The sequence below is a fragment of the Pseudophryne corroboree genome, chromosome 5 (genome assembly GCF_028390025.1).
Source record: "Pseudophryne corroboree isolate aPseCor3 chromosome 5, aPseCor3.hap2, whole genome shotgun sequence".
NCBI classification, from domain to species: Eukaryota; Metazoa; Chordata; class Amphibia; order Anura; family Myobatrachidae; genus Pseudophryne; species Pseudophryne corroboree.
Window position 1 is genome coordinate 167117276 of NC_086448.1, and position 27292 is coordinate 167144567.

Here is a 27292-nt window from a genome sequence, read left to right on the forward strand (position 1 = left end):
AACCCAAAACCAAAACACAAAACCCGAAAAATTTCAGGCGCTCATCTCTAGCTACAACCCTCCCAGCGACGAGTAGCTTCCTGCCAGCGCGCAGGAGCTGCGCTGGTGGGGAGCTACTCTTCAAGTACAAAAGCATTGCTGCCATGCAATGCTTTTGTACTTGTGCGACGTGGCAGGGCCAGACATGCAGGGTGGACTAGCCCTGTGCTAGGCATCCCCCCGCATTTCAGTGTGACTGATCGTAGACATGCTAAATTTAGCACATCTACGATCAGGTCTTAATTAGGCCCTACATGCAAAAGCAGCTAGTATTTACCTTGCACAGAAACAATATAAATGTATTTGCTTCCCTTGCATTGCAACATGGTTTGTTCCAGACATAAGGTTGATTGCTTTTTGCTGTGCTTTCAAATCAGAATCTAGCCCACAGTTTGTGTCACTGACAATAGTGCACAAATGTGTCACACACAGTAATATGCCAGAAGCAGTAAGCATATATTGGAGTCACACTGTGAATGCAATGGGTGGGGCCTGCAGAGTCAGTGCTGCACCCAGGGGCATAGCCAGAACTTTATGGGCCCCATAGCAATATATTGAAGGGGCCCCTGTCCCAATGCTTCTAGAGAGACATCCAACAGCAGCAGTAATCAATTTTATGCCCCATAGTGCCTTAGTTCATTTTCTGATCCATAGTATTGCCCTAGTTTACGTTATGTCACATTGTAGAGTTGCCAGTACACATTATGAGCACAGTATCCCCAATTCACATTATGAGTGTCCGCATTCCACATTATGCCACACTATAGTGCCTCCTCTTCATATTGTGCCACATTACAGTGCCCAAGTTCATATTATCTAACACTATAATGGCCGGCGACAGGTGGGGTCAAAGGGGACACATGTACCGGGCCCCAAGGATCAGAGCGGCCCCAAGTATACACTGCTTAGAGCCCGACAGGGATGTGAGCTGTCTTGTTCAAATAGGGCAACGAGCTGTAGGCGGTGTGGCTGTAGCCTTGGATACTAGGATACTAGGATTATTGAATGGATAAGATCTTGGTTGCAGGATAGAAAACAGAGTTGTGGTAAATGGAGTGCATTCACAGGAGGGAAATGTTACCAGTGGAGTACCCCAGGGATCTGTATTTGGACCAGTGCTTTTTAATATCTTTATTGGTGACATTGCAAATGGCATTAAAGGGAAAGTATGACTTTTTGCTGATGACACAAAGGTATGTAACAGGTGGGGTAAAACAAATGACTGAGGATCTAGGTAGACTAGAGGAATTGTCAAGAGTGTGGCAATTACAGTTTATTGCCCAAAAAAATGAAAAATCATGCACTTGGGTCTCAATAATCCAAAGGCTAAATATAGTATTAATGGCCTTATACTGGAAACTACTGAGGAGGAAAGGGATCTAGGAGTCACTATTTCAGGTTACTTAAAGGCAGGTAAGCAATGTAACAAAGCAAGGAGGAAGGCTAGTCAGATGCTTAGGTGCATTGGGAGAGGAATCAGCAGCAGAAATAAATAAGTAATAATGCCACTGTATAGGTCATTGGTTTGGCCTCATCTAGAATACTGTGTTAAATTCTGGAGGCCATATCTTCAAAAGGATATTAATGCATTAGAGACTGTACAAAGTAGGGCAACTAAAATGGTGCATGGCCTACATCACAAAACACGCCAAGAAATACTAAAAAATCTCAATATGTATAGTTTGGAGCAGAGAAGGGAAAGGGGGAACATGATAGAAACTTTCAAATATATCAAGGGTTTTAACAGACTCCGGGAGGGAAACATTCTCCATATGAAGAGAAGCAATAGGACAAGGAGAAATATGAGGAAAAATGACTTCTCATAAAGGGTAGTGGACAAGTGGAATAGTCTCCCTTCAGAGGTGGTAGAGGCTAAGACAGTAGAGTAATTTAAACATGCATGGGATAGACATAAGGATATCCTTACAAAGAAATATGGATCAAATAAGTTTTGAGATAAAAATATGGTTAAAAAAAATGGCAGACTAGATGGGCCTCTGCCATCAAATTCTATGTTTCTATGTAGAGTGACAGGAGCCTCTCACATACAGTGATTTTGTGGCGCAGTGTGCGCCTGCTCTTCTGTGTCCAGGTTAATTGTAGTCAGTTACGGGACATGCCAGCAGCACCGCTGGCGAGGATACCTGTACCCTGCGCTGGCCTCTTCTGGTGGGATGTGAGGACCACATGGTTCCTGCTGTGCGGCATTTAGTTCTGGATACTGGTGAGTGCAGCACAGGTGAGTCTTCCCATAGTAAGCATGGAATGGTGAGAGGAAACAGGGCTTTGGGATGGGGTGGGGAAGTTGGGAATGCAGCATGGAATCATAGGGGAGAGAAACAGACTGTGGTGTGTAGAGGGGAGGAAGGAGATATATATATATTTATTTATTGACAGTTTCCTATATAGTGCAGCAAATTAGTTTGCGCTTTAATATATCTATATCTGAGGGGGCCCCAGGGATAATATATCTGAGGGGGCCCCAGGGATATCACTATACGGGGCCCCAAGATTTTTGTTGCTGGCCTTGCCGCCAGTTCATTTTATGCCTCATTACAATTAGAGATGAGCGGGTTTGGTTCTCAGAGAACCGAACCCCACCGAACTTTGCCTTCCGAGTCCGGCTCGGGTTTTCCCACCTGAATCGGAAACCCGAACGTGGCAAAACGTCATCATCCTGCTGTCGGATTCTCGAGGGATTTGGACTCCATATAAGGAGCCGCACGTCGCGTCCGTTTTTACTCTAGTCTCGGAAAGTGTATAGAGAGGATGTGTCCTCAGTGTTCAGTGTCTGTGTGTTGGGGCGGGAAAGTTGGGTGGCAAGTGTTGTGTTGCTCAGTCCAGTCCAGTGTAGTCACTCAGTGTATTGTGCTACATCAGTCCAGGCAGTCACAGTGTTGGTGTTCTCTGCTGCCATATATCTAGTGTAGCTGTATAAGTGGTGCTGTGTTGTGCAGACCAGTCCAGTGTAGTCAGTGTATTGTGCTGCATCAGTCCAGTCAGTCACAGTGTTGGTGTTCTCTGCTGCCATATATCCAATGTAGCTGTATAAAGTGGTGCTGTGTTGTGCAGACCAGTGGTAGTGTCCTGTGTCATCAGTAATTCCAGTGATGATATACGCTGCTGCTATATGTCCACTGCTGCAGTATAACAATTATAACAACAACCTGTTGTGCTGCATCAGACCAGTGGTAGTGTTCTGTGTCATCAGTTATTTCAGTGACGATTTACGCTGCTGCTATGTGTCCACTGCTGCAGTATAACAACAACCTGTTTACTGCATTAGACCAGTGGTAGTGTCCTGTGTCATCAGTAAGTCCAGTGACGATATACGCTGCTGCTATATGTCCACTGCTGCAGTATAATAATTATAACAACAACCTGTTGTGCTGCATCAGACCAGTGGGGTTCAGTATGGTATGCCGGCGGTCGGGCTCCCGGCGACCAGCATACCGGCGCCGGGAGTCCAACCGCTGGCTTACCGACATGTGGCGAGCGAAAATGGGCCCCTTCCGGGCTAGCTGCTCTCGCCACGCAGCGGGCACGGTGGCTATTCTCCCTCCAGGGGGGTCGTGGACCCCCACGAGGGAGAATAAGTGTCGGTATGCCGGCTGTCGGGATTCCGGCGCCGGTATACTGTGCGCCGGGATCCCGTCAGTCGGCATACTGAAGACCACCCGACCAGTGGTAGCGTCCTGTGTCATCAGTAATTCCAGTGACGATATACGCAGCTGCTATATGTCCACTGCTGCAGTATAACATAGTATATGTTATATATAATAATTATAACAACAACCTGTTGGGCTGCATCAGACCAGTGGTAGTGTCCTGTCTCATAAGTCATTCCAGTCATTCCTGTGCCGCATATTGTCACATATAACGCCCAAAAAATAATGGAGAACAAAAATTTTGAGGAGAAAATAGGGAAAGATCAAGAAGAACCACTTCCTGCTAGTGCTGAAGCTGCTGCCACTAGCCATGACAAAGACGATGAAATGCCATCAACGTCGTCTGCCAAGGCTGATGCCCAATGTGATAGTAGAGGGCATGTAAAATCCAAAAAGCCAAAGTTCAGTAAAAAATAAATTTAAATCGTCCGAGGAGAAACATAAACTTGCCAATATACCATTTACGACATGGAGTGGCAAGGAACGGCTAAGGCCCTGGCCTATGTTCATGGCTAGTGGTTCAGCTTCACATGACGATGGAAGCCTTCATCCTCCAGCTAAAAAAATTAAAAGAGTTAAGCTGGAAAGAGCACAGCAAAGAGAGTCCAAGTGTGTCGGCGGTTGCGATGCCTGACCTACCCAACACTGGACGGGAAGAGGTGATTCATTCCACCATTTGCATGCCCCCTGCAAGTGCTGGAAGGAACACCCACAATCCAGTTCCTGATATTCAAATTGAAGATGTCATTGTTGAAGTACACCAGGATGAGGATATGGGTGTTGCTGGTGCTGAGGAGGAAGTCGACGATGAGGATTCTGATGGTGATGTGGTTTGTTTAACTCAGGCACCAGGGGAAACACCTGTTGTCCTTGGGACGAAGAAGCTCATTATGATACCTATGCAAACTACCAAAAAAGCCACCTCTTCGGTGAGGAATTATTTCTCCACAAATCCGGACAACAGTTGTCAAGCCATCTGTTGCTTCTGTCAATCTGTATTAAGTAGGGGTAAGGATGTTAACCACCTAGGAACATCCTCCCTTATATGTACAAGAAAACTAAAACAAAAAAAATACAGACAGCGCTTGCAGATTTCTTATTACAATAAATTTATTAATTGACTTTTATCTCGGTGATAATTCTCCACTAGTACTATTATAGTACCAAGGATATAAATTAATAAAAAATCTTTCCCTTGCCTTAACAACAAATTTGCATATAAAAAACTAAAACCACATTGACATCAATTAATAATATAAAAAAATTCTTAATGCTCTGCTCCACAGATTGGTTTAGCTAACCCTCTTAGTGCAAAAAAGATACAATAGTTTCAATAAGTCCCAGTGTTTCACTTAATTGCTACAAAGCTGCAACAGCTGAGTCCATTATCTGGTTAATTATTTTCACTTGGTTTACTGCTGTTTCCTTTCTTTGGTGATTTTAATCTTGAGGTAGATGTTATAGCACTAAATAATGTATGATATATATAGAATAGGGCTTGCTTTCAATCACACATAATACGTATAATATTTAGCAGCTTTTTTTTCTCACTGTAAATGACGCTGATCAGGTTAGCAGCAATTTAATCATGTAAAACTCTTGAAGCAGTGAGATTAATGGATATAGTCACGATTTTTATAAAACATGGCCATGTTAAGTTTTAGTTACCACTCTGCTTCAGGTTTCCGTTTTTGTAGTCCTCCCGGCTCTGGTGCTAACCTTTCAAGATGAGCCTTATCCGGAGATACGTCCAAATTCCTCCTGATGCTCGGCGTGGGTGGTAAAGTAGGTTGTCGCTGGCAGGTACAAATACAGAGACGCGTTTCACTGCCTCCTGGCATCGGCAGCTTCCTCAGTCTGATCCCTTATATGTCACCTGCTGCGCATTTATCAGAAGTCAGTGTCAAGTTGTGAAACTTTGGGTAAGAGCGTAAGCAGTCCACGGACACCTAAATCCCTTCTTCCTCCTGTACCCAAGTTCCTGCAAGCCACACCACCAACTCCCTCAACGTCAACTTCCTCCTCAGTCAGGAACATCCGTAGTCCTGCAGGCCATGTCACTGTCAAAACTGAGGAGTCCTCTCCTAACCGGGATTCCTCCGTAGGATCCTTGAGTTGTACACCTGCTGTTGCTGCTGCTGTTGTTGCCACTGGGAGTCGATCGTCATCCCAGAGGGGAAGTTGGAAGACCACTTGTACTACTTCCAGTAAGCAATTGACTGTCCAACAGTCCTTTGTGAGGAGGTTGAAATATGACTGCAGTCATCCCTTTGCAAAGCGGATAACTGAGGCCTTAACAGCAATGTTGGTGTTAGAGGTGCGTCTGGTATCCACCATTAGTTGAGTGGCACTTAGAGATTTGATGGAGATAGTGTGTACCCCGTATCAAATACCATCTAGGTTCCAATTCTCTAGGCAGGCGATACTGAGAATGTACACAGATGTCAGAAAAAGAGACACCAGTGTCCTACAAAATGCAGTTGTTTCCAGTGTCCACTTAACCACGGACATGTGGACAAGTGGAACAGGGCAGACTAAGGACTATATGACTGTAACAGCCCACTGGGTAGATGTATGGCCTCCCGCAGCAACAACAGCAGTGGCACCAGTAGCAGCATCTCGCAAAGGCCAACTCGTTCCTAGGCAGGCTACGCTACATATCACCGCTTTCCATAAGAGGCACACAGCTGACAACCTCTTACGGAAACTGAGGAACATCACAGAATGGCTTACCCTAATTGGACTCTCCTGGGGATTTGTGATATCAGACAACGCCACCAATATTGTGCGTGCATTACATCTGGGCAAATTCCAGCATGTCCCATATTTTGCACATACAATTAATTTGGTGGTGCAGAATTTTTTGAAAAATGAGAGGGGTGTGCAGGAGATGCTGTCGGTGGCCGAAAAATTGCGGGCCACTTTCGGCATTCTGCCACTGCGTGCCGAAGACTGGAGTGCCAGCAAACACTCCTGAACCTGGCCTGCCATCAACTGAAGCAAGAGGTTGTAACGAGGTGGAATTCAAAACTCTATATGCTTTAGAGGATGGAGGAGCAGCAAAAGGCCATTCAAGCCTATACATCCACCTACGATATAGGCAAAGGAGGGGTAATGCACCTGACTCAAGCGCAGTGGAGAATGATTTCCGTCTTATCCAACCCTTCGAACTTGCCACACGTGAAGTCAGTTCAGACGCTGCCAGCTTGAGTCAGGTCATTCCCTTCATCAGGCTTTTGCAGAAGCAGCTGGATAAATTGAAGAAGGAGCTAAGACAGAGCGATTCCACAAAGTATGTGGGATTTGTGGATGGAGCCCTTCATTCGCTTTGCCAGGATTCAAGGGTGGTCAATCTGTTTGAAATCAGAGCACTACATTTTGGTCACCGTGCTCGATCCTAGGTTTAAAGCCTATGTTGAATCTCTCCGGCAGACACAAGTGTGCAGAGGTACAAAGACCTGCTGGTTAGTAAATTGTCAACTTAAGCGGAACATGACCCGTCAACAACTCCTCCTTCAATTTCTCCCACCACTGGGGCTAGGATAACATTTCCTAGCCCACCCGCTGGCGGTGATGCAGGGAAGTCAGGAGTGAAAGCTGACATCTGGTCCGGACTGAAGGACCTGCCAACGATTACTGACATGTCTACTGTCACTGCATATGATTCTGTCGCCATTGAAAGAATGGTGGAAGATTATATGAGTGACAGCATCCAAGTAGGCATATCAGACAGTCAGTATGTATACTGGCAGGAAAAAGAGGCAATTTGGAGGTCCTTGCACAAACTGGCTTTATTTTACCTAAGTTGCCCCCCCTCCAGTGTGTACTCCGAAAGAATGTTTAGTGCAGCCGGTAACCTTGTCAGCGATTGGCGTAGGGGGTTACTTCCACTAAATGTGGAGAAGATGATGTTCATCAAAATGAATGATAAATTCCTCCGGGAAGACCTTTACCAGCAATTGCCTCCAGAAAGTACACAGGGACCTGTGATGGTGGATTCCAGTGGGGACGAATTAATACTCAGTGAGGAGGATGTACACAGTGAAAGGGGTGAGGAATCGGAGGATGATGATGAGGTCGACATCTTGCCTCTGTAGAGCCAGTTTGTGCAAGGAGAGATTGAATGCTTCTTTTTAGTGGGGTCCTCTTGTGCTGTTTGGGGCCTATTTTTTAAATCTGCCATCCTGTCTGCCACTGCAGTGCCACTCCTAGATGGGCCAGGTGTTTGTGCCGCACACTTGTGTCACTTAGCTTAGTCATACAGCTACCTCATTGCACCTCTTTTTCTTCTTTGCATCATGTGCTGTTCGGGGCCTATTATTTTAAATCTGCCATCCTGTCTGTAACTGCAGTTCCACTCCTAGATGGACCAGGTGTTTGTGCCGCACACTTGTGTCGCTTAGCTTGGCCATCCAGCTACCTATTTGCACCTCTTTTTCTTCTTTGCATCATGTGCTGTTTGGGGGCTAGTTTTTTTAAGCACCATCTTGTTTGCAACTGCAGTGCCACTCCTAGATGGGCCAGGTGTTTGTGCCGCACACTTGTGTGTGTGTGTGTGTGTATATATATATAAATACACACACACAATGACGCCAAGAGGGGGGGCGGGAACTATAAACCCATTGTGCCAGAGTCTTTGCTCTCTAGAGGCCAGCGTCATCTTCCCAAATATCACTGGGAAGATGTCACTGGCCGGGAAGGAGGGACCCACTACCTGACCAAATAATGTAGGAAACGGGTGCCCTCTCCATCACCCACCCCCACCCCATGCCCCCCACCCCACGCCCCCAGTTATTAAAATGGTGCCCCCCCTGTGGAGCGCATGTGGAGCAGTTATTTGATTTGCTTACATGGTATTGATTTGAGTGTTGTCACACTCACTGTTAAAGCAACATGCCATTACCGCAGCCTGGTGTGGCTCTCTGTGCCCCTGTATGAATATATGTCTATCTGCAGTGCCTATCTATCTATGTATGTATGTATGTATGTTATGTTTCTGAACAAAAGGAAGGAATTATTTACAATCTCATGTTTATTTTTAATTTACTATTATTTACTATTAATACAGTCTGTATATGAATAGAGTACTGTAATCATGCTGCCTTATATTTGTTAACAACTGAAAACAGAAACATGTAAAAACAGTTGCCCAGCTGGAAATGGCTCAGGAAATATTTTACAGCTAAAAATAAAATGAATAGTAATAATTTGCTATTTATTGCCAAAACAAGATTCAAGGGTACCATGAATATAAATACAGAAAAATATACACTTAGAAAAGACATTTTCTTTTCTGTTTCATTTGAATGGTCCCCTATGAAGGAGCATTTATTTGATTATATACACACAAATAACAGTCAAATCATTCCCTGCTTCCCTGTTTTACTGCAGAAAGAATAACACCTACTCATTTGTTAAAATGTATTTCCCTCAGCATAATCTCGCAGAGAAGCTCTGCAATTGGCATAACAGAAAAATATTGTTTTTTATTAATCGTGTTAGAATTTTATTGAACCGTGAAAAGACTTGTGTTAACTTGAAAGTACATTGGAAAATAAAACAAGAGAATGGGCAGATATTATATCTAATTGTACAGCATATCTCATTATTAAAAACACTGAAGTCTGTAAATGGATTTTCTCAAAGTAGGACATAAAAGCACACATTTCTTCATAACCGTAACACAAGTTGTAACTGTGTCACATTTGGAAGTAATGTCCCTGAAGGAAAAGCAGGTCTTACTTGTACTTATTAAACCCTTAAATGAGTGAATATACATTACTGGTATAAATAGTTGAGACCTGAGCAGTTCTGCGCACTGTGATTTGGACAATTTTGGCTGAAGAAGCAAGAATAAAAATGGAAATGAACCCTTTTGACAAGAGCACCACTCTTAATTTAATATGGTCAGCAATTAAAAGAAAAATAAATTATGTAAAAAACGGGAAACATGCCCCCTCTCCCCAAATAAAATTTACCCCAATCACCACCACTAAATAGCTTTGGTTGTTATACATTATTCCAGTTGTAAAACTCAACAGTATACAGATGAGTTTTCCTCATTCATCTAGCGTTTTTGCGCGATATGACCTAAGACACTTGGTGCAACTTAAATGCTCCACTACCAGTGGCGATTAATAAATTTTCCTGAATTTCACATCTAATTCGCATTGTAGCTGCATACAAAGCCAGTTGCAATGTACCAGGCACACCAGCGCCAGATTAGCATTGGGGTGGATGGAGTGACAACTGCAGGCCTACACATAAAAAATTTGCCCATAGTCGTGGCAGCATGTTGATGTCCATGCGCCCAGTAGGCCACACCGTTGTCAATAAATCATAAGTATGAAAGTTGTATTTCTAGATGCAATTTTTAAATTATTATTGGTCACAGTGTGCTCTGTAGTTCCGTAACTAGACATTTTGGTGCCCTGTGCCAGAAAGAGAATTAGTGCCCCCCTCCTCCTCATATTCAAAATAGGGACAGAGCAACAACAAAAATATAGGTGCATGGCTTTATGGGCCAGGTAGAGCCCACATTATGCCAGGTAGAGCTACTGATACACACTATGCCAGGTATAGCACACATTATGCCAGGTAGATCCCCTGATACACATTATGCCAGGAAAAGCCCACATTATGCCAAAAAGAGCCCACATTACACCAGGTAGAGCTTCTGATACATATTATGCTAGGCATAGTGCACATTATGCCAGGTAGATCCCATGATACACATTATGCCAGGAATAGCCCACATTATGCCAGATAGAGCCCACATTATGCCAGGTAGAGCTTCTGATACACACTATGCCAGGTATAGCACACATTATGCCAGGTAGATCCCCTGATACACATTATGCCAGAAAAAGCCCACATTATGCCAAATAGAGCCTACATTACACCAGGTAGAGCTTCTGATACACACTATGCCAGGTATAGCACACATTATGCCAGGTAGATCCCCTGATACACATTATGCCAGAAAAAGCCCACATTATGCCAGATAGAGCCTACATTACACCAGGTAGAGCTTCTGATACATATTATGCTAGGCATAGCGCACATTATGCCAGGTAGATCCCATGATACACATTATGCCAGGAATAGCCCACATTATGCCAGATAGAGCCCACATTACACCAGGTAGAGCTTCTGATACACACTATGCCAGGTATAGCACACATTATGCCAGGTAGATCCCCTGATACACATTATGCCAGGAAAAGCCCACATTATGCCAGATAGAGCCCACATTACACCAGGTAGAGCTTCTGATACATATTATGCTAGGCATAGCGCACATTATGCCAGGTAGATCCCATGATACACATTATGCCAGGAATAGCCCACATTATGCCAGATAGAGCCCACATTACACCAGGTAGAGCTTCTGATACACATTATGCTAGGTATAGCGCACTTTATGCCAGGTAGATCCCATCACTCTTCCTGCAGTGCTGATGCTACAATTGGCCCTGTCATGCTGCTGTGACCGGGATCTGAGAATTCCTGGGATATGAAGAATTTCCAATATAAAGGGCAGTTTTTCTTGCAAGGGTCATTCAAATGAATGAACATTTTAGCTAAATATGAATGGTTCTGACTGTAGGCAGGTCCAAATGACCTGTAGGCAAAGCTAACACAAAAGTAGGAGGAGTAAGATATGCATTTTCACTAGCAGCATACAATAAAAAAAAATCAGCCATATTGCCTCAGCTTACTGTAGAGTAGCTGTGCCCAAAACTTAGCTCATCCTAGTGGTATCCAATACAGATTGTGGGTCCCGTCTGGTCTAGGCAGCCAAATCCTCCTACACTGCCATAAGGAAAAAACAAATATGAATAATAATCTAATTATTATTCTATAATTATTAGATTATATAATATTTTTATTAGCAAGAATGAGGTTGGCAATAGAGATGGCTAGGTGCGCAGAGTCGGGAGTGCCCGCAAACTGCAGATGGCTACATCTGTATATGACAACATCTAGGTACAATCACACATCATATAGTTTGACAACGTATGTGGATTGATTCCTAAAGCGGATATGTGGCATTCAAATTATAAATATAATCTAGTCTCATCATATGCTGTGGTCCCCTTACAGTGGTAGATGGGTTAATGTCTCCATATAATGGTAGATTAGTTCGAACTCCGCAATTGTTCCAATCATTAACTAGTTTCCTTGAGATAGTATTAATCTTGCAGTGCATTGTCAGACAAGTGAGTAGAAATATGTCTATCCAGGTGTTAAAATTCCCTTGTGTGGTATATTGGTCCTTAGGAAATATTAATGTTATTTTAATTCATGCAATACAGTAGTGCTGTATCCTGCACCTCCTCTTCAATTGCTTACCCCAGTCCCAGGTTGTGGCTATTATGGATGCTTATCTATTATTTATTTCAATATTATCTATGCATAAAAAATCAATAAAATCCTACATACAACTTTTCAGTGAGCTCACTTAAATTCTTAACTATACGTTATATACACTTGTGCACATGGATATCTCCCCAAAAAATACACTTTATTAAAATGTACCTTAGTACTATATTGAGAAGATCTCATATATTAACCTGCAATGCAGTGTATTAGATTAAATTAAATGCTATCAATCAGCTCTATAAAACTGATCTAATAATTAGAACACAGTCTCTTAAGAAAAACCACACGTGGGTATTCAGAAACAATGTCTCATAGTTCCAATATTTGCTTAATTAGCATAAAAAAGCAGACTAACGTCCCAATTAAGTTTATCCGGACAATACTGATGTATATTTCCACTACGCACAGCAGTAATTGATGACAGTCTCTCACCCGTTCTTTATCAGTTGTATCTGAATGTCCCAGGGTGTAGTGAACTGGAGCCGCTTGTATACGAACGTGTGCACCGGGGACTCCAGCCGTCAGCTGTTTCCACTAAAGGAGACTCACCGACGGTTCAGATGTGTGGAGTCCCGCCTGTGTGGAGTCCCGCCTGTTGTCCTTAGCTCCCCGCTCCCCAGATTACCTCTGCTGATCATTCTACAAGTGACCATTCCACACCGGGAACCGTTACTAATGCTGGGAGCTAAGGACGGCTGACGCGGATATACATCTGACCGCCGGCTGGGATTTCCCTCACTGAGGACGTGGCCAGCCAACTGACGGCATAAGCGGTCAACCAAGTGTCCATATACAAGTGGCTCCAGCATAGTTCTGCAATACCAGACACAGTGGCTAAACACAGGTGAGCGGGGAGCTAAGGACAACAGGCGGGACTCCACACATCTGAACCGTCGGCGAGTCTCCTTTAGTGGAGACGCGGGCAGACAGCTGACGGCTGGAGTCCCCGGTGCACACGTCCGTATACAACCGGCTCCAGTTCACTACACCCTGGGACATTCAGATACAACTGATAAAGAACGGGTGAGAGACTGTCATCAATTACTGCTGTGCGTAGTGGAAATATACATCAGTATTGTCCGGATAAACTTAATTGGGACGTTAGTCTGCTTTTTTATGCTAATTAAGCAAATATTGGAACTATGAGACATTGTTTCTGAATACCCACGTGTGGTTTTTCTTAAGAGACTGTGTTCTAATTATTAGATCAGTTTTATAGAGCTGATTGATAGCATTTCATTTAATCTAATACACTGCATTGCAGGTTAATATATGAGATCTTCTCAATATAGTACTAAGGTACATTTTAATAAAGTGTATTTTTTTGGGAGATATCCATGTGCACAAGTGTATATAACGTATAGTTAAGAATTTAAGTGAGCTCACTGAAAAGTTGTATGTAGGCTTTTATTGATTTTTTATGCATAGATAATATTGAAATAAATAATAGATAATTATAATAACGAGTGACTTCATTTATATATGCACCTTAGACTAATTTAGCGCAATACAGTCATTTTTTCTATTTAGTCTTGCATGTGGAGCAGTTGAGTGGTGATGTCTCAGCTTCATTTTTTAGCTGTATGAACACAGATACAGCTGGACTGTTGTTTGCAGCTTGAATTGGAACTAAAGTAACGACTAAATATATTAGTATTTTGTTGAACAATTAGCGCCTAAACTGTTTTTAGCTTTGTCTATTATGGATGCTTGCTGCGCAGTGTCCCCGAATACTGCCATAGAGCTTCAAGAGGGGATCAACCTGTATCACAGAGCCATGTAGCACCATTCCTCATAGCAGCTGCATGGGCTGCTGTGGTACTGCTAATAGTTACTTGGAGTTCTAGTGAAATTTTCCGATTTGATAATCGTCACAGAATTTTTTCTTGCAATCTTCCTATTTATATGCCAGATTTAAAGATAAATGTAACTCAAAATAGAGCCAGAAAATGTAAGTGTACAGATGCATTTTTGGATGTACACAAAGGTCCTTATTCAGGTTTGTTAGCAAACCAAAAAAGCCCACTAATGGGCAAAACCATGTTGCCCAGCAGGTGGGGAAGATAAAACATGTGTGCTTTTTTTTCAAACCTGAATAACCCCCACACAAGGCCACAGTTCTTTGATTAACAATGAATCAGGCCCTTAGTATCTAATAATGACTACCATTGCATAAGTGTCAGTGTCGTGCCAGTGTATACAGTGCATCCGGAAAGTATGCACAGCGCTTCACTTCTTCCACATTTTGTTATGTTACAGCCTTATTCCAAAATGGAATAAATAATTTTTTTCCCTCAAAATTCTACACACAATGCCCCATAATGACAACGTGAAAAAGTATTTATTTTTTTTTGCTAATTTATTAAAAATAAAAAAAACTAAGAAATCACATGTACATAAATATTCACAGCCTTTGCTCAATACTTTGTTGATGCACCTTTGGCAGCAATTACAGCCTCAAGTCTTTTTGAATATGATGCCACAAGCTTGGCACACAAGACAGAGATGTTCAATCGTATTCAAGTCTGGGCTCTAGCTGGGCCCATCAAGGACATTCACAGAGTTGTCCTGAAGTACTCCTTTGATATCTTGGCTGTGTGCTTAGGGTCGTTGTCCTGCTGAAAGATGAACCGTCGCCCCAGTCTGAGGTCAAGAGTGCTCTGGAGCAGGATTTCATCCAGGATGTCTCTGTACATTGCTGCATTCATCTTTCGCTCTATCCTGACTAGTCTCCCAGTTCCTGCCATGAAAAACATCCCCACAGCATGATGCTGCGACCACCATGCTTCACTGTTGGGATTGTATTGGCCAGGTGAAGAGCGGTGCCTGGTTTCCTACAAACATGACGCCTGGCATTCACGTCAAAGAGTTCAATTTTGTCTCATTGGACCAGAGAATTTTGTTTCTCATGGTCTGAGAGTCTTTCAGGTGCATTTTGGCAAACTCCAGGTGGGCTGCCATGTGCTTTTTTACTAAGGAGTGGCTTCCGTCTGGCCACTCTACCATACAGGCCTGATTGGTGGATTGCTGCTGAGATGGTTTTCCTTCTGGTAGGTTCTCCTCTCTACAGGGGAATACTGTAGCTCTGCCAGAGTGACCATCGGGTTCTTGGTCACCTCCCTGACTAGGGCCCTTCTCCCCCCGATCGCTCAGTTAGACGGTCGGTCAGCTCTAAGAAGAGTCCTGGTTGTGCCGAACTTCTTCCATTTACGGATGATGGAGGCCACTGTGCTCATTGGGACCTCCAAAGCAACAGATATTTTTTTCTGTACACTTCCCCAGATTTGTGCCTCAAGAAAATCCTGTCTCAGAGGTCTACAGACAATTCCCTAGACTTCATGCTTGGTTTGTGCTCAGACATGCACTGTCAAGTGTGGGACCTTATATAGACAAGTGTGTGCCTTTCCAAATCATGTCCAATCAACTGAATTTACTGTACCACAGGTGGACTCCAATTAAGCTATAGGAACATCTCAAGGATGATCAGTGGAAACAGGATGCACCTGAGCTCGATGTTGAGCTTTATGACAAAGGCTGTGAATACTTATGTACATGATTTCTTAATTTTTTATTTTTAATAAATTTGCAAAAATCTCAAAAAAACTTTTTTCATGTAGTCATTATGGGGTATTATTATGTGTAGAATTTTGAGGATAAAAATGAATTTACTTCATTTTGGAATAAGGCTGTAACATAACAAAATGTGGGGAAAAAGTGAAGCGCTGTGAATACTTTCCGGATGCACTGTAACAGTTTATCTAAAAAATATATATATATTAATATTTATTTACAAATTTAGCTTTTCTACGAAAAGTGTATGCAAAATACATGAACAAAGTATAGTTTTTTTGCATCAGTTGCCATGAATAGGAATAGATGCACTGCAATGTACAACTGAAATGCTCAAATTCATATGAAAGTGTTTCTTGAAGTGATTTGCGAATCCACTGTAAAGTTTGAAAGTTCACAATAAATTCTTCAACTTTAGATACACAATGAAATTGAAGCTAAATTGTAAATTGAGGTACTGTACTGATTCAGAAGTCAAGGGGAAGAGCTAAATGAAATTAAGGATGGAATTCAATTAGTCGTGGTAAGTTACAGCAGCTAATTGATCCCCTGGGGCTATCCAATTAGCCCTGACTCTGCACCTTATCAGGATTTTTTTTTTTAGTACTCGCTGAAGTCTTGCATCAAAATCCCTGATATGTGCCATTTTTTCATGGTCACAATCGCAAAAACACATAGGTCCGGAAACTTATTTCCGATCCTATGTGTTTTTTTTATGTGAAAAAAAAACAGGCTTTAATTGAATTATCCAAAAATAATATATGGCCAAAGATCGTGATACAGTCTTCCTTTCGTGCACAGTTGAATTCCCTCCTAAGCCTGAAACAAGAATAGTAAGCAATTAGATGCTTTAGAATTCTAAGCTAATAAGGAACATTACATACAGTCTATCAAAGAAGCTCAACCTGCAGCTACCGTATGCCATTACCAGGCAAGGTAGGGAGTTCTATTTAGTGAATACTGTCCCCAGATTAATCACAAATGAGGCTTAACTGGACAGTACTGCATTTCAAGGAAAAAAAAATACTCCTCGGGGTATAGTTACTAAAGTGCTGGTTTATAGAAGTGGAGATGTTGCCTATAATAACCAATACGATTCTAGTTTTTATTTTCAAGAAGGTGCTAGATAGATGAAAAGTAGAATATGACTGGTTACTATTGGCAACATCTACACTTCTATAAACCGGCACCCAGGGCCAGCTCTACCATTAGGCAGTTGCATAGGGTGACAGGATCCTTGTACTTAATGCAAATGGTGGCTATGAAACTTGTAAGTAACACTTTCATCTGAAGGGCTGAAAAGTGGGTATTAGTGGTGGTTGAGGGCAGTAGGCTGAAGTTTTGTCTAGGGTGCTGAGAAACCTTGCTATACCCACTAATTGATAATAAAGCTTTGACTTTAAAGTGAATAGGTTATTTTGTTGATGATTAAAAGCTCCAGCACCCCTGTGCAGAGGTGTCACTAAGCCCCTTGACACCTGGTGTGACGGGCACAAAAGGGTATGTGGGTTCACTGGGTGGGGGCGTGATCTCACAAGACAGGGGCATGACTAGCCCCTGACACCCGTTTTCATCATGGCAGGGGTCCTGGAGGAGCCGGCTACCCCCAGAGAGTGTTCCTGTTGCAGTACTGACTCCTACACAGTGAAGGGAGTCGGGTTGCTGTACTGTAATGTTACAGTGCAGCACCCAGCTCCTGTCACTGAGCAGGAGCCAGCACTTTGGTGTCACCCCTCGGCGGGTGACACCCAAGTGCGGGCCGCACCCACCTTGTGATGCCACGGTCCTGGTGTGATCTATATGCTATAGGCTCAACTCCATTTTATTGTTTACATACCCTATCAAAACCACTCATTAAATCCTGTCAGATTCTGAGAAATTGTTGAGCCCGGTCTAGACTCTGTACCAGGGAAAGCACTCTGGAGCTTTGGAATAAAGCAAGATGGTTTAATACAGTTTTTTCCGCATACAGGTCATAACAAGAGGTGAATAATGAGACAACAAGATATAGCACAGAGTTCTTGAACAAAGATAAAGGTAACATAGTAACATAGTAACATAGTAACATAGTATCTGAGGTTGAAAAAAGACAATTGTCCATCGAGTTCAACCTATTTGTGGTGTCCTCTGCATGATGATTTGACTAAATAGTAACTATAATGCATGACTATGCACCATACCCCTGGATATCCTTATCCAATAGGAATTTATCTAACCCATTCTTAAAGGTGTTGACAGATTCCGCCATTACAACTCCCTCGGGCATGGAATTCCAAACACGTATTGTCCTTACCGTGAAAAAGCCTTTACGCCGTATTGTGCGGAATCTCCTCTCCTCTAACCTGAGCGAGTGTCCACGAGTCCTCTGTGTTGATCTAACCAAAAACAGGTCCCGCGCAAGCTCTGTGTACTGTCCCCTTATATATTTGTAGATGTTGATCATATCCCCTCTTAGTCTCCGCTTTTCCAATGTAAACATGCCTAGTCTTTCAAGCCTTTCCTTGTATTCCATCGTCTCCATGCCCTTAATTAGTTTGGTCGCCCTCCTTTGTACCTTTTCAAGCTCCAGGATATCCTTTTTGTAGTACGGTGCCCAGAACTGTACACAGTATTCAAGGTGTGGCCTCACTAGTGATTTATATAATGGGAGTATAATACTCTCGTCCCTAGCATCAATACCCCGTTTTATGCATGCTAATATCTTATTAGCCTTCTTTGCTGCAGTCCTACTTTGGGTACTACTGCTTAGCTTGCTATCTATGAGGACACCTAAGTCCTTTTCCAGTACAGAATCCCCTAGTTTTACCCCATTTAGTAGGTAGGTGTAATTTTTGTTCTTGTTACCACAGTGCATTACCTTACACTTGTCTGTGTTGAAGCGCATTCTCCATTTGGCTGCCCATGCTTCTAATTTAACTAAGTCGGTCTGAAGAGACTCGGCATCCTCCTCTGTATTTATAGCCTTACACAATTTGGTATCATCTGCAAAAATTGACACCATGCTCTCTAGACCTTCTGTTAGGTCGTTAATGAAAATATTGAACAATAGCGGTCCTAATACTGAGCCTTGCGGCACACCACTTAGTACTTCAGTCCAAGTTGAAAAATATCCATTAACCACAACGCGCTGCTTCCTATTATCTAACCAGTTTTTGACCCAAGTGCATATTGTGCTTCCTAGCCCTGATTCTTGTAGCTTGTATATAAGTCTCATGTGTGGTACAGTATCAAACGCTTTGGCAAAGTCTAAAAAGATTACATCCACGTCTTTACCCTGATCTAGGTTTGCGCTTACTGTTTCATAAAAGCCAAGTAAGTTGGTTTGACAGGATCTGTCCTTCATAAACCCATGTTGATTCCTTTTAATGACCTTATTGGTTTCAAGGAACTTCTGAATACTATCTCTTAGAATACCTTCCAATACTTTCCCCACTATAGATGTAAGACTAACTGGTCTATAATTACCTGGTTCAGCTTTACTTCCCTTTTTGAATATAGGCACTACTTCCACTATACGCCAGTCTTTGGGAACCATACCTGATATAACTGAATCCTCAAAGATCAGAGATAGCGGTTTTGCCAGTTCAGAGTGAAGCTCCATTAGAACCCTTGGATGAATACCATCGGGCCCTGGTGATTTATTAATCTTTAAATGTTTTAATCGGTGACAGACTACTTCCTCGCTTAAATAAGTACCTATCAGTGTGATATTGTCCTTATTGAGATTGTGTGTCAGTCCCTGAAATGGGTCCTCTCTAGTGAATACTGTTGAAAAAAACTCATTTAGTGTGTCCGCTATGTCATTATCATTTTTGCTTAAGACTCCCAACGTGTCCTTCAAAGGGCCTATACTCTCCTTTTTTAATCTCTTGCTATTGATGTATTTAAAGAATTTTTTTGGAATTTGCTTTGCTTTCCTTTGCTACTAGTTTTTCAGTTTCTACTTTAGCCGCTCTTATTTCCTTTTTGCAATTTTTGTTACATTCCTTATAGTGCTGAAATGACTCTGCTTCCCCGTCAGATTTGTATTTTTTAAATGCTCGCCTTTTCTTGCCCATAAGTTCCTTAATCTTTTTGTTAAGCCACATCGGTTTATGATTTTTATTCCCTTTTTTGCTACTCATAGGAATATATTTGAGTGTATTTTTAGCTAGCAGGAATTTTAGTATCTCCCATTTCTCCGTAGTATTTTTTCCTAAAAACAAACCTTCCCATTCAATATCCCTGAAAAATACCCTCATCATTTCAAAATTTGCTTTGCTAAAATTTAAAGTCCTAGTTGAGCCAGTATAGGGCTGTTTGTAGAAACTGATATTGAATGTGACCATATTATGGTCGCTGTTTCCTATGGGTTCCCCTACTATAATACCCGATACCAAATCCTGATTGTTTGTTAATACCAGGTCTAAGATTGCATTGTACCTAGTTGGTTCCTCAATTAGTTGGACTAGGTAGTTATCATTTAGTGTGTTTAAAAACATACTGCCCTTAGCAGTATCACATGAATCGTTTTTCCAGTTTATCTCTGGATAGTTAAAATCTCCCATCACTACTATGTCTCCTACTCCTGCTGCTTTTTCAATTTGCTTTAGTAACAATTCATCATCAGATGCGTTGATACCAGGCGGCCTATAGCATACACCCAATACTAACTTTTTTGTACCTTTTTCCCCGCATGCAATTACTACCCATAGTGTCTCAACAGTGTCTACAGTACCCTCCTGAGTATCTTCCCATATATTAGGTTTTAAAAACGGCTTTACGTACAGACACACCCCTCCACCCTTTTTATTTAGTCTGTCTCTCCTAAACAGTGTATAGCCCTCTAGATTGACTGTCCAATCATGAGATTCATCCCACCAAGTTTCAGTAATGCCTATAATATCATACTGTTTGCTTGCTGCAAGTATTTCTAGTTCACCCTTTTTACCAGTAATGCTTCTGGCGTTTACATACATACAACTAAGATAAGTATTTTCCCTTGCATTAGGTAGTCGGCTGGATACTTGTTCATGGATAAGGTGAGGCAGGTGGATGTCCAATACTAGCTGCTGAGACCTTGCCTGCTACTTGAACTCAGGTATACTGTAGAGCTGAGGAGATGAACATCTGGTCACAAGGGACATAGCTAAGTACTTGAGCCCAGGTGCACCGAAGAACAGGGTAATTGGATAGCTGGAAGCCGGGAGACAGCTAGGTTCTTTCACACAGGTGACTTGCAGAGCAGGATAACTGGACAGCTGGGACATGGCTAGATGCTTGCACACAGGTGACCTGCAGAGCAGCAGAACTGGAAAGCTGGGACACAGATAGATGATTGCATACTGGTGACTTGCACAGCAGGAGGACTGGGAAGCTGGAACACGGCTAGATGATTGCACAGGTGAACTGCAGAACAGGGTAGTAGAATAACTGGAACTGCCGAAGCACATCCTAATATTTGAACACTGGTGAACTGCATATCAGGGTAGCAGAATAACTGGAACACAGCTAAAAGCAGAGTCAGTGAGAGCAGCTGGTATTACCCTTGGGTCCTTGCATGGAGTTCTGGAACAGACAGTTACCGCTGGAGCCTTGAGAAGGCAATAGACAACAAAGGAGGAGTATGCTGATACTGAGCCTGGTCAGGATTGGACTGAACCCTGTTACCTGACCAGAGGCAAGATGGCGACATCCATGACTGGTCTTGGAGGGATCTTGGTTTAGGCCCAAACACCAGGCACTATGGAGACTCACTCAGAGTATAATATACAGTATACTGAGAGTGCTGTGCAAAGACAGCATGAATAGACTTCAGTGACAAATTGGACAATAAGCAGGGTAGGGAACAGGTGCTGATCACTGAATCCTACTGATTACTCTCAGAGGAATTCTCACACAGGTGACTAATTAGGAGTTTACGCAGACTAGGCTTGTGTGCAGAATTACAGGAGGGATGGTAGAGGCAAGACACAAACTATGAGAGAATTAGTCAGGATTGTGACAAATCCATTAAAACCAATCCAACCCAAGTGGCCTTGTGGCACACTCACTTTTCTATGGGCCTAATTCAGACCTGATCGCTAGGCTGCATTTTCGTACAGCCAGCGATCAGGTCTAAACTGCACATGCGTATGCACCGCAATGCGCATGCGCGACGCCCGGGTACACAGTGAATCGCCGCTCAACGATGGCTTTGTGTGAAGAATCCATTCACATGGGCATTCACAAGGAGATTGACAGGAAGAACTAATTAGTGGGTGTCAACTGACCATTTTCTGTGAGTGGTTGGAAAAAACGTATGCGTTTGCAGGGCGGGTGTCTGACGTCAATTCCGGTCCTGAATAGGCTGAAGTGATCGCAGCGGCTGAGTAAGTCCTGGGCTACTCAGAGACTGCACAAAGTCTGTTTGTACAGCTCTGCTACACATGAGTTCACACACTTGCAAAGCGAAAATACACTCCCCTATGGGCGGCGACTATGCGAACGCAGGACTGCAAGAAAACCCTAGCAAGCGAACAGGTCTGAATTAGGCCCTATGTACAGTTAGAGATGAGCGGGTTCGGTTCCTCTGAATCCGAACCCGCCCGAACTTCAGGTTTTTTACACGGGTCCGAGCAGGCTCGGATCTTCCCGCCTTGCTCGGCTAACCCGAGCGCGCCCGTACGTCATCATCACGCTGTCGGATTCTCGCGAGGCTCGGATTCTATCGCGAGACTCGGATTCTATATAAGGAGCCGCGCGTCGCCGCCATTTTCACACGTGCATTGAGAGTCATAGGGAGAGGACGTGGCTGGCGTCCTCTCCGTTTAGAGAAGAGAGAGACACAGTATTTTCGGGGAGCATTATTAGGAGGAGTACTACTGTATACTACTATACTACTTGCTGAAGTGATATTTATAGATTAGATAGTGTGACTGTAAGTGTATTATCTGACTTGTGGGGGAGACACTGACAGTGGGGAGCAGTTAGAGTCTGAGAGCAGGACTCAGGAGTACATATAACGTACAGTGCACACTTTTGCTGCCAGAGTCAGTGCCACACTGCCATTGTTGTGACCACACTGACCACCAGTATAATAATATATTTTGTGATTGTCTGCTTAGGCCTCGGAGTACTAGTTGCAAGTTGCAACGTGACCTGTCCTGAAGTGACCACCAGTTTAATAATCAATCACCACCAGTTTAATATATATATATATATATATATATATATATAATTGTATATAATATATATGTATATATATATATATATATATATATATATATAATATTGTATACCACCTACCCGTGGTTTTTTTTTTTTTTCATTCTTCTTTATACATACTACTATAGTAGCTTACTGTAGCAGTCTGCGGTGCTGTGCTGACCTGACAGTGTCCAGCAGGTCCGTCATCAGTCATTACATAATAAATATATATAGTACCTGTCCGGCTGCAGTACTAGTGATATTATATTGATTTCATCTCATTATCAATAATTTATCATCCAGTCTAGACTCTATATTAGCAGCAGACACAGTACGTTAGTCCACGGCTGTAGCTACCTCTGTGTCGGCACTCGGCAGTCCATCCATAATTGTATACCACCTACCCGTGGTTTTTTTTTTTCTTTCTTCTTTGTACATACTACTATAGAGTATAGTAGCTTACTGTAGCAGTCTGCGGTGCTGCTGAGCTGACAGTGTCCAGCAGGTCCGTCATCAGTCATCATTACCTAATAAATATATTATCTACCTGTCCGGCTGCAGTACTAGTGATATTATATATACATACATATATATATTGATTTCATCTCATTATCAATCATCCAGTCTATATTAGCAGCAGACACAGTACGTTAGTCCACGGCTGTAGCTACCTCTGTGTCGGCACTCAGCAGTCCATCCATAATTGTATACCACCTACCCGTGTTTTTTTTTTTTTCGTTCTTCTTTGTACATACTACTATAGTATAGTAGCTTACTGTAGCAGTCTGCGGTGCTGCTGAGCTGACAGTGTCCAGCAGGTCCGTCATCAGTCATCATTACCTAATAAATATATTATCTACCTGTCCGGCTGCAGTACTAGTGATATTATATATACATACATATATATATTGATTTCATCTCATTATCAATCATCCAGTCTATATTAGCAGCAGACACAGTACGTTAGTCCACGGCTGTAGCTACCTCTGTGTCGGCACTCGGCAGTCCATCCATAATTGTATACCACCTACCCGTGTTTTTTTTTTTTCTTTCTTCTTTGTACATACTACTATAGAGTATAGTAGCTTACTGTAGCAGTCTGCGGTGCTGCTGAGCTGACAGTGTCCAGCAGGTCCGTCATCAGTCATCATTACCTAATAAATATATTATCTACCTGTCCGGCTGCAGTACTAGTGATATTATATATACATACATATATATATTGATTTCATCTCATTATCAATCATCCAGTCTATATTAGCAGCAGACACAGTACGTTAGTCCACGGCTGTAGCTACCTCTGTGTCGGCACTCAGCAGTCCATCCATAATTGTATACCACCTACCCGTGGTTTTTTTTTTTCTTTCTTCTTTGTACATACTACTATAGTATAGTAGCCTACTGTAGCAGTCTGCGGTGCTGCTGAGCTGACAGTGTCCAGCAGGTCCGTCATCTGTCATCATTACCTAATAAATATATTATCTACCTGTCCGGCTGCAGTACTAGTGATATTATATATACATACATATATATATTGATTTCATCTCATTATCAATCATCCAGTCTATATTAGCAGCAGACACAGTACGTTAGTCCACGGCTGTAGCTACCTCTGTGTCGGCACTCAGCAGTCCATCCATAATTGTATACCACCTACCCGTGGTTTTTTTTTTTCTTTCTTCTTTGTACATACTACTATAGTATAGTAGCTTACTGTAGCAGTCTGCGGTGCTGCTGAGCTGACAGTGTCCAGCAGGTCTGTCATCAGTCATCATTACCTAATAAATATATTATCTACCTGTCCGGCTGCAGTACTAGTGATATTATATATACATACATATATATATTGATTTCATCTAATTATCAATCATCCAGTCTATATTAGCAGCAGACACAGTACGTTAGTCCACGGCTGTAGCTACCTCTGTGTCGGCACTCGGCAGTCCATCCATAATTGTATACCACCTACCCGTGGTTTTTTTTTTCTCTTTCTTCTTTGTACATACTACTATAGTATAGTAGCTTACTGTAGCAGTCTGCGGTGCTGCTGAGCTGACAGTGTCCAGCAGGTCCGTCATCAGTCATCATTACCTAATAAATATATTATCTACCTGTCCGGCTGCAGTACTAGTGATATTATATATACATACATATATATATTGATTTCATCTCATTATCAATCATCCAGTCTATATTAGCAGCAGACACAGTACGTTAGTCCACGGCTGTAGCTACCTCTGTGTCGGCACTCGGCAGTCCATCCATAATTGTATACCACCTACCCGTGGTTTTTTTTTTCTTTCTTCTTTGTACATACTACTATAGTATAGTAGCTTACTGTAGCAGTCTGCGGTGCTGCTGAGCTGACAGTGTCCAGCAGGTCCGTCATCAGTCATCATTACCTAATAAATATATTATCTACCTGTCCGGCTGCAGTACTAGTGATATTATATATACATACATATATATATTGATTTCATCTCATTATCAATCATCCAGTCTATATTAGCAGCAGACACAGTACGTTAGTCCACGGCTGTAGCTACCTCTGTGTCGGCACTCGGCAGTCCATCCATAATTGTATACCACCTACCCGTGGTTTTTTTTTTCTTTCTTCTTTGTACATACTACTATAGTATAGTAGCTTACTGTAGCAGTCTGCGGTGCTGCTGAGCTGACAGTGTCCAGCAGGTCCGTCATCAGTCATCATTACCTAATAAATATATTATCTACCTGTCCGGCTGCAGTACTAGTGATATTATATATACATACATATATATATTGATTTCATCTCATTATCAATCATCCAGTCTATATTAGCAGCAGACACAGTACGTTAGTCCACGGCTGTAGCTACCTCTGTGTCGGCACTCGGCAGTCCATCCATAAGTATACTAGTATCCATCCATCTCCATTGTTTACCTGAGGTGCCTTTTAGTTGTGCCTATTAAAATAATGAGAACAAAAATGTTGAGGTTCCAAAATTAGGGAAAGATCAAGATCCACTTCCACCTCGTGCTGAAGCTGCTGCCACTAGTCATGGCCGAGACGATGAAATGCCAGCAACGTCGTCTGCCAAGGCCGATGCCCAATGTCATAGTACAGAGCATGTCAAATCCAAAACACCAAATATCAGTAAAAAAAGGACTCCAAAACCTAAAATAAAATTGTCGGAGGAGAAGCGTAAACTTGCCAATATGCCATTTACCACACAGAGTGGCAAGGAACGGCTGAGGCCCTGGCCTATGTTCATGGCTAGTGGTTCAGCTTCACATGAGGATGGAAGCACTCAGCCTCTCGCTAGAAAACTGAAAAGACTCAAGCTGGCAAAAGCACCGCAAAGAACTGTGCGTTCTTCGAAATCCCAAATCCACAAGGAGAGTCCAATTGTGTCGGTTGCGATGCCTGTCCTTCCCAACACTGGACGTGAAGAGCATGCGCCTTCCACCATTTGCACGCCCCCTGCAAGTGCTGGAAGGAGCACCCGCAGTCCAGTTCCTGATAGTCAGATTGAAGATGTCAGTGTTGAAGTACACCAGGATGAGGAGGATATGGGTGTTGCTGGCGCTGGGGAGGAAATTGACCAGGAGGATTCTGATGGTGAGGTGGTTTGTTTAAGTCAGGCACCCGGGGAGACACCTGTTGTCCGTGGGAGGAATATGGCCGTTGACATGCCTGGTGAAAATACCAAAAAAATCAGCTCTTCAGTGTGGAGGTATTTCAACAGAAAAGCGGACAACAGGTGTCAAGCCGTGTGTTGCCTTTGTCAAGCTGTAATAAGTAGGGGTAAGGACGTTAACCACCTCGGAACATCCTCCCTTATACGTCACCTGCAGCGCATTCATAATAAGTCAGTGACAAGTTCAAAAACTTTGGGCGACAGCGGAAGCAGTCCACTGACCAGTAAATCCCTTCCTCTTGTAACCAAGCTCACGCAAACCACCCCACCAACTCCCTCAGTGTCAATTTCCTCCTTCCCCAGGAATGCCAATAGTCCTGCAGGCCATGTCACTGGCAATTCTGACGATTCCTCTCCTGCCTGGGATTCCTCCGATGCATCCTTGCGTGTAACGCCTACTGCTGCTGGCGCTGCTGTTGTTGCTGCTGGGAGTCGATGGTCATCCCAGAGGGAAAGTCGTAAGCCCACTTGTACTACTTCCAGTAAGCAATTGACTGTCCAACAGTCCTTTGCGAGGAAGATGAAATATCACAGCAGTCATCCTGCTGCAAAGCGGATAACTGAGGCCTTGACAACTATGTTGGTGTTAGACGTGCATCCGGTATCCGCCGTTAGTTCACAGGGAACTAGACAATTTATTGAGGCAGTGTGCCCCCGTTACCAAATACCATCTAGGTTCCACTTCTCTAGGCAGGCGATACCGAGAATGTACACGGACGTCAGAAAAAGACTCACCAGTATCCTAAAAAATGCAGTTGTACCCAATGTCCACTTAACCACGGAC